Below are 16614 nucleotides of genomic sequence, written 5' to 3'. Positions count from 1 at the left end.
CCAGTCCACCCCTCCACACACTGACAGAGTGTCTGCCACACACATCCACCCTCCCCTCACACCACTCGTGTAAAGACCTCTCACATCCCCTCCCTCCCGTTGTCTCCTCCCCCTTCCATCCTCAGACTCTGGGACAGCCAGATAACACAAGACCCGAAGGTCTTTGACGAGATTATCTGTTGGGAAATAGATTCTTCAATAGTAATCTGTATAGATAAGAGGCCAGGGCGCTCCTCCCCAACCCAGCAGCGATGTAGGTGGAGACAGGATAGTACAGCAGAAGGCTCCTCCCCCACCCACCACTATAGATGGAGACAGTATAGTACAGCAGAAGGCTCCTCCCTCACCCACCACTATAGATGGAGACAGGATAGTACAGCAGAAGGCTCCTCCCTCACCCACCACTATAGATGGAGACAGGATAGTAAAGCAGAAGGCTCCATCCACCACTACAAAGGATACGATCTATCTATCCATCCATCCATCCATCTATCTATATCTCCTTCTATGTATACATAGCATCACCAGAGCCTTGTGTGAGGCTCGTCTTTCCCCTCCTCCACACACATCATCCCTCACAACGACAGACAAAACAGAATCTTCCCTGCCGCCAGACACCAGACCCGGGCGAGGCAGAGATCAGAGCTCTGCTCTGCTCTTAGTTCCAGTTGAAAAAAAAAAATGACTGTTTCATTTCCAGCCGTGCCTCTGCCCTAATATACTAGTCATCCCAACTTTTCCAGCTGCGTATCCATACTGAATAAATATATATATATATATATATATATATATATATATATATATATATATATATATATATATATATATATATATATATATATTCCTATGAGTCCACGGAGAAAATAAAACACGATAAGTTCTCTATTGTGTCTCCCCTGATGATGTGATTATTATACGAAAGTGCACTTGGGGACTTATCGTGTTTCATTCACCCCGTGGACTCGTAGGAATATATATATATATATATATATATATATATATATATATATATATATATATATATATATGTGTGTGTGTGTGATGTGAACGAATGTGGCCATTGTTGTCTTTTCCTAGCGCCACCTCGCGCGCGTGCGGGGGGAGAGGGTGTGTCATTTCATGCGTGGCGGGGTGGCGACGGGAATGAATAGAATAAAGGCAGCAAGTATGAATTATGTAAATGTGTATATATGTATATGTCTGTGTATGTATATGCATGTATACGTTGAAATGTATAGGTATGTATATGTGCGTGCGTGGACGTGTATGTATATACATGTGTATGTGGGTGGGTTGGGCCATTCTTTCGTCTGTTTCCTTGCGCTACCTCGCTAACGCGGGAGACAGCGACAAAGTATAATAAATATGAAATAATATATATATATATATATATATATATATATATATATATATATATATATATATCCCTACTAAAACAAAAGAAAGTCTAAGGACTTGCCAACACACATTACACTAGCGCTATACATGTACACACACACACCCCTATTACCTCCATGCCGGGGTATACATTGACCTGGCCTTTAAAGGGAAAATGGGGGGGAGGGGTGCCTTGTGGTTAAAGGGGGGGAGGGTTATACGAGGGTGACTGGCCTAGGTAGCGAGATAAATGTTACGTTGACAAGAGACGATTCAAGAAATATGCATTCCTATAAGTGACATATGAAAAAAAAAAAAAATGACTCCCCGCAATTAATTGGATCTGAATACTCTTCTATATATCTGAATATTGAGTTTGGTTATGAGACTGTCCTAACAGAATATGTACGCTGGTTGAATCCTCTTTATAAACGTACCAGTTTGGTCAATATACATCTTATAGACGTACAGCTTGGTCAATATACATCTTATAGACGTACCAGCTTGGTCAATATACATCTTATAGACGTACCAGCTTGGTCAATATACATCTTATGGTCAATACACATCTTATTACACACTTTAACTGGAACAGCGTAGACGCCTGGTTTTATCATCACATACTGGGCTGTTATCTGATGAGCAATTCCATATCGTGGATTCATAGTTGAAAACAACATCAAGTTGTTTAAAACTACTAGTAAGAGGAGAAAAATTCCTTATGACTGAGTACAATCGAAATTTATAACTTTGTTCTCCACATAACTCTTGTTAAACGGAAGACGAACTCCGTTATTCACGGCAAATTTCAAACACTTTGATAATAAGATCAGACAGGAGTCTTTAGCCTCAAAGTTTATAGGAAACTTACCCAAGTGGACGCATTCATTCATCGCTTCTCGTACCGTCACGATTCTAAAATAATTCTACGTTTACGGGTATGTTTCTGAAGGGGCGTTAGGAACCTGTGACTCTTAAATTCAAGTCTTCAATGAAGAAACTGATTATACATTTACGATAATGAAGGAAAACTGACTGCGCTTCCTGACTGACAAACGCATACAAAAAGCAAGAAGGAAGGAAGACTCGCCATTGTAATGAGAAAAGGAAGACACATTGAACAACAACAAAAGACATATTCTGGTTCTCCCGTATCATAAAGTACCCTCACCTCTTGAGTTGTATATTGAGACAAATTAACATGAAAGTTTTCAAATATGGAGACACCATGTAGGGAAATGTTTACTGGGGAAGTGGGGTAGAATATCTTACGTTGACTTACCAGTAGATGTAGCTTTAATATTCTTGGGGAGGGTAGTTGGTTGAGCTGGTCTCTGAGGAAGGAAAGGTGTGGGATTAAGGTCCAGGGAAAAGAGTCGGCCGGTCAGGGCAGGCGATACTGAGACCTTAAAATCCAAGAGGAGCTGGTGTGAAGAGTCGGCGATGGGGTGAGGGTCGGCGGCGGGGTGAGGGTTGGCGGTGGGGTGAGGGTCGGCGGTGGGGGGTCACGGGGAGGGGTGAGGGTTGGTGTTTGGGTGAGGGTCGATGGGGTGAGAGTTGGCGGGGTGAGGGTCGACGGGGTGAGGGTCGGCGGGGTGAGGGCTGGCGGGGTGAGAGTTGGGCAGTGTGAGGACCGGCGGGGGTGTGAGATAGCAGCAAAAAAGCCAGTTCTAATAGATACAAGAGCGAGTGAAGGCAGCAGGAAATACACAAGACCAGTTATAACAACCACGTGTGTGTGAAGACGGGAGGAGGGCCAGAGAGAGAGAGAGAGAGAGAGAGAGAGAGAGAAGAGAGAGAGAGAGAGAGAGAGAGAGAGAGAGAGAGAGAGAGAGAGAGAGAGAGAGAGAGAGAGAGCCAGGTATATATATCAACCACAAGATAAATGCGAGAAGCAACACTGTCGAGATAAGATAAAAGGGTGAGGGAATATATATATATATATATATATATATATATATATATATATATATATATATATATATATATATATATATAAGATACAGGAGGAGAATGTATGAGAGGTTTGGGGGCAGGTGTGGGGAGCGGGTGATTGCGGTGCTAAATTTCCCCAGACGAGACCATACTGGCTGAAGGTTTTCGTCCGTTATATCGACAGTTATTCACTGTAACTAAATCTGTTATTTTCTTTCTAAATTGAGCCCAGTCGGCACGGGCAACTGAATGCCCTAAATTGAGGCCATCTCTTTTACGCTATCTATCTATCTATCTATCTATCTATCTATATATATATATATATATATATATATATATATATATATATATATATATATGTGTGTGTGTGTGTGTGTGTATGAGTGGACGTGTCTTCCTTCCTCTGTTTCCTGACGCTACCTCGCTAATGCAGAAAACGGCGATAAAAAATGAGAACAATTATATATATATATATATATATATATATATATATATATATATATATATATATATATATATATATATATCCCTGGGGATAGGGGAGAAAGAATACTTCCCACGTATTCCCTGCGTGTCGTAGAAGGCCACTAAAAGGGGAGGGATCGGGGGGATGGAAATCCTCCCCTCTCGTTTTTAAATTTCCAAAAGAGGAATAGAGAAGGGGGCCAAGTGAGGATATTCCCTCAAAGGCTCAGTCCTCTGTTCTTAACGCTACCTCGCTGACGCGGGAAATGGCGAATAGAATGAAAAAAAAAAAATATATATATATATATGTCTCCATGGTTGTTTAATTTGTTTATGGATGGGGTTGTTAGGGAGGTAAATGCAAGAGTCCTGGAAAGAGGGGCAAGTATGAAGTCTGTTGGGGATGAGAGAGCCTGGGAAGTGAGTCAGTTGTTGTTCGCTGATGATACAGCGCTGGTGGCTGATTCATGTGAGAAACTGCAGAAGCTGGTGACTGAGTTTGGTAAAGTGTGTGGAAGAAGAAAGTTAAGAGTAAATGTGAATAAGAGCAAGGTTATTAGGTACAGTAGGGTTGAGGGTCAAGTCAATTGGGAGGTAAGTTTGAATGGAGAAAAACTGGAGGAAGTGAAGTGTTTTAGATATCTGGGAGTGGATCTGTCAGCGGATGGAACCATGGAAGCGGAAGTGGATCATAGGGTGGGGGAGGGGGCGAAAATTTTGGGAGCCTTGAAAAATGTGTGGAAGTCGAGAACATTATCTCGGAAAGCAAAAATGGGTATGTTTGAAGGAATAGTGGTTCCAACAATGTTGTATGGTTGCGAGGCGTGGGCTATGGATAGAGTTGTGCGCAGGAGGATGGATGTGCTGGAAATGAGATGTTTGAGGACAATGTGTGGTGTGAGGTGGTTTGATCGAGTAAGTAACGTAAGGGTAAGAGAGATGTGTGGAAATAAAAAGAGCGTGGTTGAGAGAGCAGAAGAGGGTGTTTTGAAATGGTTTGGGCACATGGAGAGAATGAGTGAGGAAAGATTGACCAAGAGGATATATGTGTCGGAGGTGGAGGGAACGAGGAGAAGAGGGAGACCAAATTGGAGGTGGAAAGATGGAGTGAAAAAGATTTTGTGTGATCGGGGCCTGAACATGCAGGAGGGTGTAAGGAGGGCAAGGAATAGAGTGAATTGGAGCGATGTGGTATACAGGGGTTGACGTGCTGTCAGTGGAGTGAATCAAGGCATGTGAGGCGTCTGGGGTGGACCATGGAAAGCTGTGTAGGTAATGTATACACGTGTGTGGACATGTGTATGTACATGTGTATGGGGGGGGGGGGGGTTGGGCCATTTCTTTCGTCTGTTTCCTTGCGCTACCTCGCAGACGCGGGAGACAGCGACAGAGTATAAAAAAAAAAAAAATATATATATATATATATATATATATATAAATCCGGGGAAGCCAGTGTGGATGGTGGAGGCGAGGCATCTTTCCCTCACACAAGAGTAGAACTTAATAAATCTTGCCCACTGGAAAGAGAGCCAAAGAAAACGTTCAGTTCAGAGACAATGGGAAGGGAGTTCACTTCTTCAAGATAACTGTTAATGGCGACGTTTATGGCCCAGCCGCCCGCACCACACACACACACACACACACACACACACACACACACACATACACCTTCCTTCCTACCTCCCACCCGCCATCCGACCCCCACATAAAAACAATGACCGCGTGTGGGCAACACCGAGACGACTCCCCCGGTGTTGCCATCACGCGATCGCTCCCGAGGAGATTTTTGCCATGATCGGAAGTTGGCGATGGTTTCCCCCGAACGCGTTTGCGATTCTGACGGAGGATTGAGTAGCAGCACATCTGAGTGAGGCAGTTCGATGCGTACGTCTTTATAATCTAGGCAGCCTGACCTCTTAAGTCGCCGCGACATGCTGGTGTTGCTTGTCCCGTAAAGGCACGTCGGTGCGACCCTTGAGCACGTCGGTACGACCCTTGAGCACGACGGTGCGACCCTGTGGGCACGGCGACACGGCCCTTGAGCACGTCGGTACGACCTTTGGGCACGGCGTTACGACCCTTGAGCACGGCGGTACGACCACTGAGTACGACGGTGCGATCCTTGAGTGCGATAGTACAACTCTTGAGCACGGCTGTACGACCCTAGAGCATGACGGCATGACCCTTCAGTACGACGGTGCGACCCTTGAGCACGTTGGTACGACCCTTGAGCACGAAGGTATGATCCTTGAACACGGCGTTACGACCTTGAGTACGGCGGTACGACCCTTGAGCACGCCGGTGCGACCCTTGAGCACGACGGTACGACCGGTGAACAAGAGGGTGCGATTCTAGGGCACCGCGTCCAACTTTTCGACATGATCTTCAAGAGCCACGTCAAAGGCCGGGTCATCATTGGTCAAGTATCAAACCGCTGTGCCCATTTCCTTACCGAGGACCTCTCTCACAGGAGACACAAAAAAAAACATACACCATGGCTACAGCGACGGAGATGAGTAGGGGGAAAAAAAGAAGTCTTTGAAATGTGTAGACTGACTGTTGGGGTCAGATGAGACACGAGATGATAATACAACTGCAAACACACAGTTCCACTGACGACAACTGGTCCTCATATTTCTCTGCTCGCCATCGCTTTGGTCTTCATATATGTTGGAGACCTACGTCAGCAGTTTTCAATCTCTCTCTCTCTCTCTCTCTCTCTCTCTCTCTCTCTCTCTCTCTCTCTCTCTCTCTCTCTCTCTCGGGTGATGAACCAAACTCGGAAACCTGTTCTCTGCAGCAAAGGTGAATGCCTTCGTCAGATCCTTCTTCACCTACATCTCCTCAGGTTGGGTCTCTTGGGAGGGAGTCGGGGTCTCGGGGGCGGAACGCACACACACACACACACACACACACAGAGCCATGCTACCGCAGGCGAATAGGACGAGACTGATATCCGATGCGATAGACGAATGTGGGATGGTGAGTCCTGGTGATCATGTCGACCAAATCTTCGGTCAATAAAACTTTTAAGTATTGCTATACAGACACAACCACCAGCCACCCCTGTCACCTGTAACGAGCAGATGAAGCAAACGACCCTAACGTAATGGCATGGTGCCACTGCGTGGCCTCACGTGACCTCTTCTTCCCACTAAGACCCTAGGCCACCAATGACACCAATGATGAATATTGTCCAAAAAGAAAAGCACTGCTGGTGTTACCCGTGTTTCCTGTCCCCTCTCTGAGTTCCATCACTATAGAACTTAAGCTATAAGACTCTCCTACGAACTTCATAAGACTCTCTATCATCAAAACACTTTTTCTATAACTACAACATTCATTTTGTGGCTATAACCTGCAGCAGTTTTACTCCAGATAGACCATTCTCCCTGGGAATATAGCATCCTATCTGGGAGTCATTCACCAGCCTCTCTGGGGTCATACATCACTCTCCCTGGGGTCCATACACCACCTTCCCTGGGGGCCACACACCACCTTCCCTGGGGATCATACACCACCTTCCCTGGAACCACATCACCTTGACTGAGGCCACGGTAAGGCGCCTCCCTGTGACCACAGTGCCCTTCCTGGGAATAGAGCAGCCACTCTGCAAGTCATATCACCCTAGCTAGAGGGTGGAGCGCCCTCCCTGGCTGGTGGTAACGAGGGCAAGACCACAGGCATCATCTGTCCCTCCGTCAGCCTCGCAACACACACATGTCCCTTTGGCAGCTTCCCGTGACCTGTCTATACACACACACACACACACACACACACACACACACACACACACACACACACACACACACACACACACACACACACACACACACACACAGGGTTATAAACTCCAGAAATCTGGCATTACTTGTGTCCTTAACAACAGGCCTGGGCCATGCCGGCTGTATGTTGTGGTGGCCCGGGCCATGCCGGCTACATGTTGTGGTGGCCCGGGCCATGCCGGCTGCATGTTGTGGTGGCCCAGGGCCATGTCGGCTGTTGTGGCCATCCCCTTACGTAACGTCTGCCCTCAACTATGTGGGGGTTCAGGTCTCTGGTTTGGCCACCTGGGCCTTTGGCCAGGACGGTACCATCCCCTGGCCAAGGCCGGGCTCGCCTGATGTGGCCAGGTTTAATGTCCTGTCCCCCGGCCTTTACGCCCGTCGTAAAAAGAACCCACAAGTGTTATAATGACCACCTTATGGGTCATGAGTAATTGCCATGAGAGGACGAGCGGCTGGGACGTCCCCACAATGACCCCTCACAGCTCTGGAGACCTTTCCTAACCTGACCTGACCTGACCCAACCTGACATGACCTGACCTAACCAATCATGACATGACCTGACCTAACCTGACATGACCTGACCTGACCTAACCTATCATGACATGACCTGACCTAACCTGACATGACATGACCTGACCTAACCTATCATGACATGATCTGACCTAACCTGATATGACCCGACCAAACCTAAGCAATCCAATCCAAACCAAGCCAAACCAAACCTGACCTAACCTAACATGACCTAACCTACCCTAACATGACCTGACCTGACCAAACCTAAGCAATCCAAACTAAACCTGATCTGACCTAACCTAACATGACCTGACCTGACCTAACCTGACCTGACCAAACCTAAGCTATCCAATCCAATCCAAACCAAACCTAAACTAACTCGACCTGACCTAACCTTTTCTTTACTTGCCTTTCCTTATGTTTACTTACCTCACCTCACCCCACAACTTACTTTCTTTGCGAGTCACATATGCAAATGACCTTAGCATGAGCGTATGAGTCGTAATGCACTCCATACTCACCATAATGGTTTGTAAGCCACGACGTTCCCCTTCACCCTCCCCTCCCTCACAACACCACACATCCACCCAGGATGGCTACTGAGAGATGAGGCAGTTAATCACACCAGCTACGGGTTATACACGGCCACTCATCCCTCACCACTGCAATATGCCACTCAGAACACCACAGCCTCCACCACAGGAGCACAGGAGATCACCTGCGGGAGGGAGGGTCGGGGGTCTTGCTTGCGCCTCCCCTCCGCCCGCCTCCCTCCTCCTCCTCCTCCCTCCCTCCCTCCCGGTGTGGTGGCGTCTTGAACCAGGGAGGTCAGAGGCCAGGTTAATCCCAGGGGATTCCGGAGTAATCCCATCTCCCAGACAACGGAAAATGGGATATATATATATATATATATATATATATATATATATATATATATATATATATATATATATATATATATATATATATATATATATATATATATATTCCTATGAGTCCACGGGGAAAATGAAACATGAAAAGTTCCCAAGTGCACTTTCGTGTAATAATCACATCATCAGGGGAGACACAAGAGAGAAATATAACAGTCACTTGATATACATCGAAGAGACGAAGCTAGGACACCATTTGGTAAACATGTGATTGTCTAAAACATGTTTTACTTACATGTCTTGATAGTTTTTGCTTCGGGAGTAAAAATATTAAATGTATCAGTTTTTGTAGTCATTAAGCGGATGAGTGTGTAAGAGGGCCAGTGGCCAGGGATGAATTCTTAACGTGAATCACAAAAAAAAAAGATACGTCTATAAATACACAGAATAAGAGCACTTCATTGTAGTGGGCTTAGGTTAGTAGGCAAGGTCTGAAAGGGGGAAGACCACCTACCCATTTTCCCCCCAAAACACCCCCTCCCCTCCTGGCCTGGGTGACACTAGGAAGGACCAGACCCCACTGCAGTCACACCCACTGCAATAACATCCACTGCAGAGACCCACTGGAATCATATACCCACTGCAGTCACATCCACTGCAGGTAAACCCATTGCAGCAGTTACACCCACTGCAATCATACCCACTTCGATCATACCCACTGCAATCATAACCACTGCAGTCACACCCACTGTAGTTTACAGATGTAGTTGATCTAAGCAAGACGAGCAGAGAAATACAGCACCTAAACATTCCCCCAGAGCAATACAGCCCTGTAATATACAAGCTGATAAATACATCAAAACAATTAATAAAAAAAAAATATCTCCCCTTCAGTGGTCTTTCCAGGGGAGGCTTTACCTGGACCGCTGGACATTAGGGTGTAAAAAATCATTTATAATCGGCACATTACGCGCCTGCCATGCCTCTCTCTCTCTCTCTCTCTCTCTCTCTCTCTCTCTGTGTCACGCGGTGGAATATGTTTACACGGCTGGAGATGTATGACCTTACAAAGAAAACGTGTCATCATCATGCCTGAGGTATGTTGATGGCGCTCACGAACTTCACAAGCCACGGGGGGGGAACACCTCCTCCTCCTCCTCCTCCACTCCCAGCCAACCAACATTCACAGCCTCTCTATCAGGGCTCCGGGGTGTGTGTGGGTGCGCCAGCCTCGCTCGGGGAGGGTTACATCACATTCAATGAGTCTCTCTCTATATAAATCTCTTTTTAAGCCATTATGAGACAGGAAGTGATGAGAAAGGAGGACAAGTGAGGAGGAGGAGGAAGGGGAGGGAGTGAGGAGGAGGAGGAAGGGGAGGGAGTGGGGAGGAAGTAAAGGAGGAGGAGGAGAGGGGTGAGAGAGATGCTGGACGGAAGTGAGGTTAGAATGGGAACGGAAGGAAGGGAGGGAGTGAGGGAGATGCGAGACCTCGTCTGGTGATTGGATGGGACTTTCTCAACTCACCTCTTGGTGTCGATGGGCGAGCGTCGTCCTCGCTCAGTAGCTACGTAAGTGGTAGTTCCTCGTCCTCACGACCTGCAAAAAAGACGACCACACTCGTGTTACGACCTCCCTCACAAAGACTGTCACTCACACAGGCATCAAATAACACCACCTTCTGAGCTCAATTGTGATCAATAAAATAACAAGGATAAGTCTCTCTTAAAAGGTTACAAAAATCTGTACTATCATCAAGGGTTCACTAAATACTGTAGTTAATAATACAGCTACATGAGTACAAGTCAAAGTACACCCCCTCACCCTCCATCCCTAAATACAATGTACTACATATTCCGCGTCTCCATCCCGCCCCTTTCCCTCCCGATGGCCAATGAACATACGGTTCAGACAAGGAGCTCCTCCCTCGCACCACATACAAGACCAATGACAATCCACCTACCCGAAGCTCCTCCCACTTCACTGCCAAGTAACCAATAAGAGCACGCCCCTGGCTTCTTCCCCCCCTCTGATCCCACAGCGCAGATGTTACCAAAAACCCCGATAAAGGACAGACGACCTGGGGTCCCCGGGAGGGAGGGAAGGAAGGAAGGGGTTAGGAATGGGTCGGCGCCCCTCCCCCGAGACACGGCGGTCGTAACGAGGCAGGTAACGGACGAGTAACGGGACGGTAACAGCCAATAACGGGCGGCCACCTCTTCCTCCCTCCCTCTCTTTAAAAGTCGTCCATCACACGTAAGTTACTGACACTCGTAAGGCAAGGGGGGGTTTGGGAGAGGGGGGTCGTAAACCACCTACCCCCCTTCCAGATGGCTATTACAGTCACAGGGCAGAGCCATTGGGCCCTCCCCCCCCTCACCGCGGCTACGAACCACCATAACTACCAATTACAGACACAACAGGTGCCATGAATGGAAATCAGAAAGGCCAGACCAGCAATACACCTACCACACAGCTGGTGGAGCAGGTGTCATCACTACCACACAGCTGGTGGAGCAGAGCTGTCATCATCAATACCACCACACAACCATCACTACCACACAGCTGGTTGAGCCGGTGTCATCGCTATCACACAGCTGGTGGAGCCGCTGTGTCATCACTACCACACAGCTGGTGGAGCCGCGGTGTCATCACTACCACACAGCTGGTGGAGCCGCGGTGTCGTCACTACCACACAGCTGGTGGATCCCCTGTGTCGTCACTACCACACAGCTGGTGGAGCCGCTGTGTCGTCACCACCACACAGCTGGTGGAGCAGGTGTCATCACTACCACACAGCTGGTGGAGCAGGTGTCATCACTACCACACAGCTGGTGGAGCCGGTGTCATCACTACCACACAGCTGGTGGAGCAGGTGTCATCACTACCACACAGCTGGTCGAGTCGCGGTGTAATCACTACCACACAGCTGGTGGAGCAGGTGTCATCACTACCACACAGCTGGTCGAGTCGCGGTGTAATCACTACCACACAGCTGGTGGAGCCGCGGTGTCATCACTACCACACAGCTGGTTGAGCCGGTGTCATCGCTACCACACAGCTGGTGGAGCCGCTGTGTCATCACTACCACCATACAACCATCAGTACCAAACAGCTGGTGTGTGTGTGTGTGTGTGTGTGTGTGTGTGTGTGTGTGTGTCACCCCTCACACAACTGCCTGGGACCCAGAACAACTCTCTCTCTCTCTCTCTCTCTCTCTCTCTCTCTCTCTCTCTCTCTCTCTCTCTCTCTCTCCCCCAAGCCTTCCTCTGGCCCTCTCTTAAGGAGGGGGAAACGCAATATCTGATCACACACACACACACACACACACACACACACACACACACATTACCGGCGAACGAAGAGTGATGGTAAAACCCATCCCTGGATAATGAGGCTGGGATGGGACGGGACGGTACGGTACGGTCTCCAGTCTCTCCCTCCCATCATCCCCCCCCTTCACCATCCCCCTTCACCATCCCTCAACCCCCTAACATCTTCACCCCAAAATTTCCCATCATTATCATCATTATCAATGTGTTTTATGAACGTTAAATTTTGGGAAATTGTTAGATTCCCTTTTTTCCTTCATTCTGTCCCTCCCCCCATCAACCTAGATGGTGATGGGCGGGATGGGCGTGTTGTGGGGGGAGGGGCTTCCTAGGTGATGGGCGAGGTAGGTGGAAGGTGGCTCGGACTAGATGGGGGTGTATATGGTAGACTTGCAGTAGAAGACCAGGGTAGATGGAGCAGAAGACCAGGCAGGGTAGATGGAGTAGAGGACCAGGCAGGGTAGATGGAGTAGAAGACCAGGCAGGGTAGATGGAGTAGTAGACCAGGCAGGGTAGATGGAATAGAAGACCAGGCAGGGTAGATGGAGTAGAAGACCAGGCAGGGTAGATGGAGTAGAAGACCAGGCGGGGTAGATGGAGAGGCGATAAGGGAAGGGGGGTGGGTGATGGGGGGGCTCTCTCTGATGATGGGAGGGGGGGGGTCATGTTGTCTTTTTGACATGATGTTTCCTGACGTCAATGAACATGACCCATGAAGATGACCTCGGATGACCAGTGTTCTCAGTGATGGTGATGAAGATGAGGAGGACACGAACATGACCCATGAAGACAAGGATGACCAGTGTTTCTGATGATGATGATGATGATGGTGAAGTGAAGATGACGAGGACAAGAACATGACCCATGAAGATGACAAGGATGACCAGTGTTTCTGATAATGATGATGATGGTGAAGTGAAGTGAAGATGATCATGATGATGATGATGATCATGATGACACAGAGATGACAACACCGAGCCTAGTGAAGATGATGATGATGACATTAATGACAATAGTGAGGTCAATAATGAGGAACTTCAGAAATTTTAGACGTGGATTTTAGAATTTGAGGTAGATAGTTCTGTGTCGGGCTTTCCACTCCCTGCTGCTCTCCCAGGCATTGTGGTTCACCCACACACAAAGGCAACCATACTAACAAAACGCCAAGCAATTACAAGCCTGCAACGAAGCCAAACGACTGAACGACCTCGTTTGTGCGTGTGAGGGATGTGGGGCCCATCATTCCTCTAACCAGCTCTGCTGAGGTGGTCAATATTCTTATGGACGGATTTACCCTCTCTCTCTCTCTCTCTCTCTCTCTCTCTCTGATCTCTCTCTCTCTCTGATTTTAATCTCCCTCTCTCCCACATGTTCTTCTCCCTCCCTCCCACATATTCTCCTCTCCCTCCCTCTCTCACATTCTTATCTCCCTCCCTCCCACATATTCTCCTTCTCCCTCCCTCCCTCACATTTTTATCTCCTTTCCTCCCACACTCTCCTCTCCCTCCTTCACATTTTCCTCTCCCTCACTCCCTCCTTCACAGTCTCTCACTCCCCCTTCCCTCACATTCTCCTCTCCCTCCCTCACTCACATTCTCTCTCTCTCTCTCTCTCTCTCTCTCTCTCTCTCTCTCTCTCTCTCACCTGCCACCCTCCAACCCCACGGCCTCCCGCCACACACCGCCCTCCGTGCCCCAACCATCAAGCAACTCCTTACCATTCAGTTTTGGCCTCTGCCACAACAACTTGCGAGAGGCTGCGGCTTTACCAAGTTGTTATTGTGAGGGAGGGACAACAAAACGCTGGAACACAACGGACTTAATAATAACTTGAAATGAACAACTCCGGACCGCCATCTCTCTCTCTCTCTCTGGACGAGTGACTTGCTATTACCGAACCGACGACATGATCAAGGACACTCATACAACCCCAACTGATTGATACAACCCAAATGATTAATACCACAACCCAACTGATTAATAATACAACCCTTACTGATTAATACAACCCAACGGATTAATAATACAACTCAACTTATTAATATTACAAGTCCAGATGATTAATACAACCCCAACCGATTAATACAGCCCAAATGATTAATACATGTCCAACTGATTAATACAGGTCAGGAAACTGACAACCCGAGACGCTGCTGCTGCTGATACAACCCAACAACTTAACCACTTGTCAGGAAGCAATTAAACGACTGCAGGCCCAACTCTTGGTCAACAGCACAGAGGCGGGTGAACTGGAGCGGCAGAAGAGAAGATAACAACAAGGACATACATACAGACATACGCTTGCCCCATGTGCGGCCATTAGACTCATAAAATTACAAGATTATCTCTTTTTTTTTTGTTATATACCTGGATATATGTCCTTCCTGAGTGCATTAGGTTATAAATAAGAATTACCTATCCTTCAGCAGTCAAGAGTTATAGGCAAGGAGCGCGCGCGCATACACACACACACACACACACACACACATCAGTGTTCCACACTTAATGGGTAAATTCATGCAGATCCTTGTACCAAAATGACATCCGTTGGTGCCCTCATACCACCACCACCACCTCAAACACATGATTTCGAGAGGGCCATTGAGAGCATGGCCAACGCACTCAACCCTGGGCGGGGGCCTCTTCGAACTCCGTCTTCTTATAAAGACATGCAAGACACCTCCAACACCTGCACTAAAATATCCTCAGGACGAAGAAGAAGAAGAAGTCTAGATTCTGGCGTTATTCCCGAGCGAGTCCGTAACTAAACCCACATCGCCCCACTCCACAGATGGTGGAGGCAAAGCCATCTCAAAAATACTGTGTGCATTAACATATCGCATGTCATTAAGATCGAGAGAGAGAGAGAGAGAGAGAGAGAGAGAGAGAGAGAGAGAGAGAGAGAGAGAGAGAGAGAGAGAGAGAGTCCTAAGAGGCGAGGTGACTGAATGTATGGACGTGGACGATCTTACATAACCGAGGACGACGTGGGTTATGGGCGAGGAGGAGGAGGAGGAGGAGATCATCCTGCCTCTCTCACTTGCTTGACCATTATGATAGGATTGTTGAAGCTCTGGAGACAAAAGGAAACGCTGATGATATTCACAAAGGCTTTGAAAGAGTATTTTGACAATAATGACCATGATGACACAGCACATACACTGCGAAAGATGGGAACAGCCTTTCGGAAAATAATGGAAGATGGATATACAAGTTTGTAACTAAGAGATCACAGCACGTAAACCATGCCGTCCCCAGTGTCTCCATGGTGAAAAGCTCAGTTTCCCCTAAGGATCTGTACTTGCACCCCTCCTGTTCCACATTCTTATATCTGACACTGACACAAACACGAGCCACAGTCTCATATCATCCTTTGCAGATGATACAAGAATAAGTCTGAGGATTACAGCAACAGAAGATACTGAATGGTTACAAAGGCTACACACAGTCTTTAAGTGGGCAACCAAGAACAACATCCATTTCCAAGGAGACAAGTTTCAACTCCTCCGATATGGGGAAAATGACACAATCTAAAACAACACAGAATACCAGACAGACACAGACGCCATCATAAACCAGAGGAATGATGTGGTAGACCATGGAGTAATGATGTCTGACGTCGAAACCCTCAGCGAAGAACACAAAGAAACAACGGTTGCCTCATGCAGAAGGATGGCGAGCTGGATCCTGCGGACCTTCAAGATGAGGGAAGAAATACAATTGCCCTGCGGATCAGGAACGCCCCACCCTACTCCACCCGTCGCCCTACGGGGCCAGTCATGCCCCGTCCCAACCCATCGCCCCACAGAGCCATGCACACCATGCCCAGCCCTTCGCCCCGCAGGAGCAGTAAAATTAACACCAACACTCGTCACCCCGTGGGGTTAGGCAGGCCCCGCCCCACCCGTCACCCCACGGGGCCAGGCAGGCCCCGGCCAGACATTCCTCCCATTTCAAAATCCATCACATTGTGCTGAGGTTGGGGCCGGCTGCGCTGGGCCTTACCCTGACGCCATCAGCCAACCCCTCACACCAACCAACACTTTCATCTCTCATCTAATTATCCACCCATCTATCTATCTATCTGGTATCCAGCTATCTATCGCGTGCCAGCCTTCCGTCTTCAGTGGAGTCATGCTTGGGAGGTTTATGTAATAGTCACAGACTCAATCATAAAACACTAGCTGTGTTCCAGACATTTACAAAGGTTAAATGATGATTACGGTACAGTATAATAATAGGTGGCGTCCAGTGGAGTCTAATGGGTTATCGTCGGGTGTCCAGTGGATTATAATGGGTGATTTTCCGGTGTCCAGTGGATTATACTGGGTGATT

General features: G+C 47.8%; 1 protein-coding gene across 3 annotated transcripts in view; it reads right to left on the bottom strand.

The window, feature by feature from the left end:
* LOC139756111 (uncharacterized) overlaps positions 1-16614 on the bottom strand; it is a 728320-nt gene that overhangs the window by 152579 nt on the left and 559127 nt on the right. For all 3 annotated transcript variants that reach the window (XM_071675185.1, XM_071675186.1, XM_071675188.1), the window contains one exon: positions 10476-10547. The gene's annotated coding sequence lies outside the window, so the exon portion shown is untranslated. The remainder of the gene's footprint in view (positions 1-10475; positions 10548-16614) is intronic.

The sequence above is a fragment of the Panulirus ornatus genome, chromosome 20 (assembly GCF_036320965.1).
Source record: "Panulirus ornatus isolate Po-2019 chromosome 20, ASM3632096v1, whole genome shotgun sequence".
NCBI classification, from domain to species: Eukaryota; Metazoa; Arthropoda; class Malacostraca; order Decapoda; family Palinuridae; genus Panulirus; species Panulirus ornatus.
Note: the sequence above shows the minus strand (reverse complement) of the source record. Positions and strands in the feature narration are given on the sequence as shown.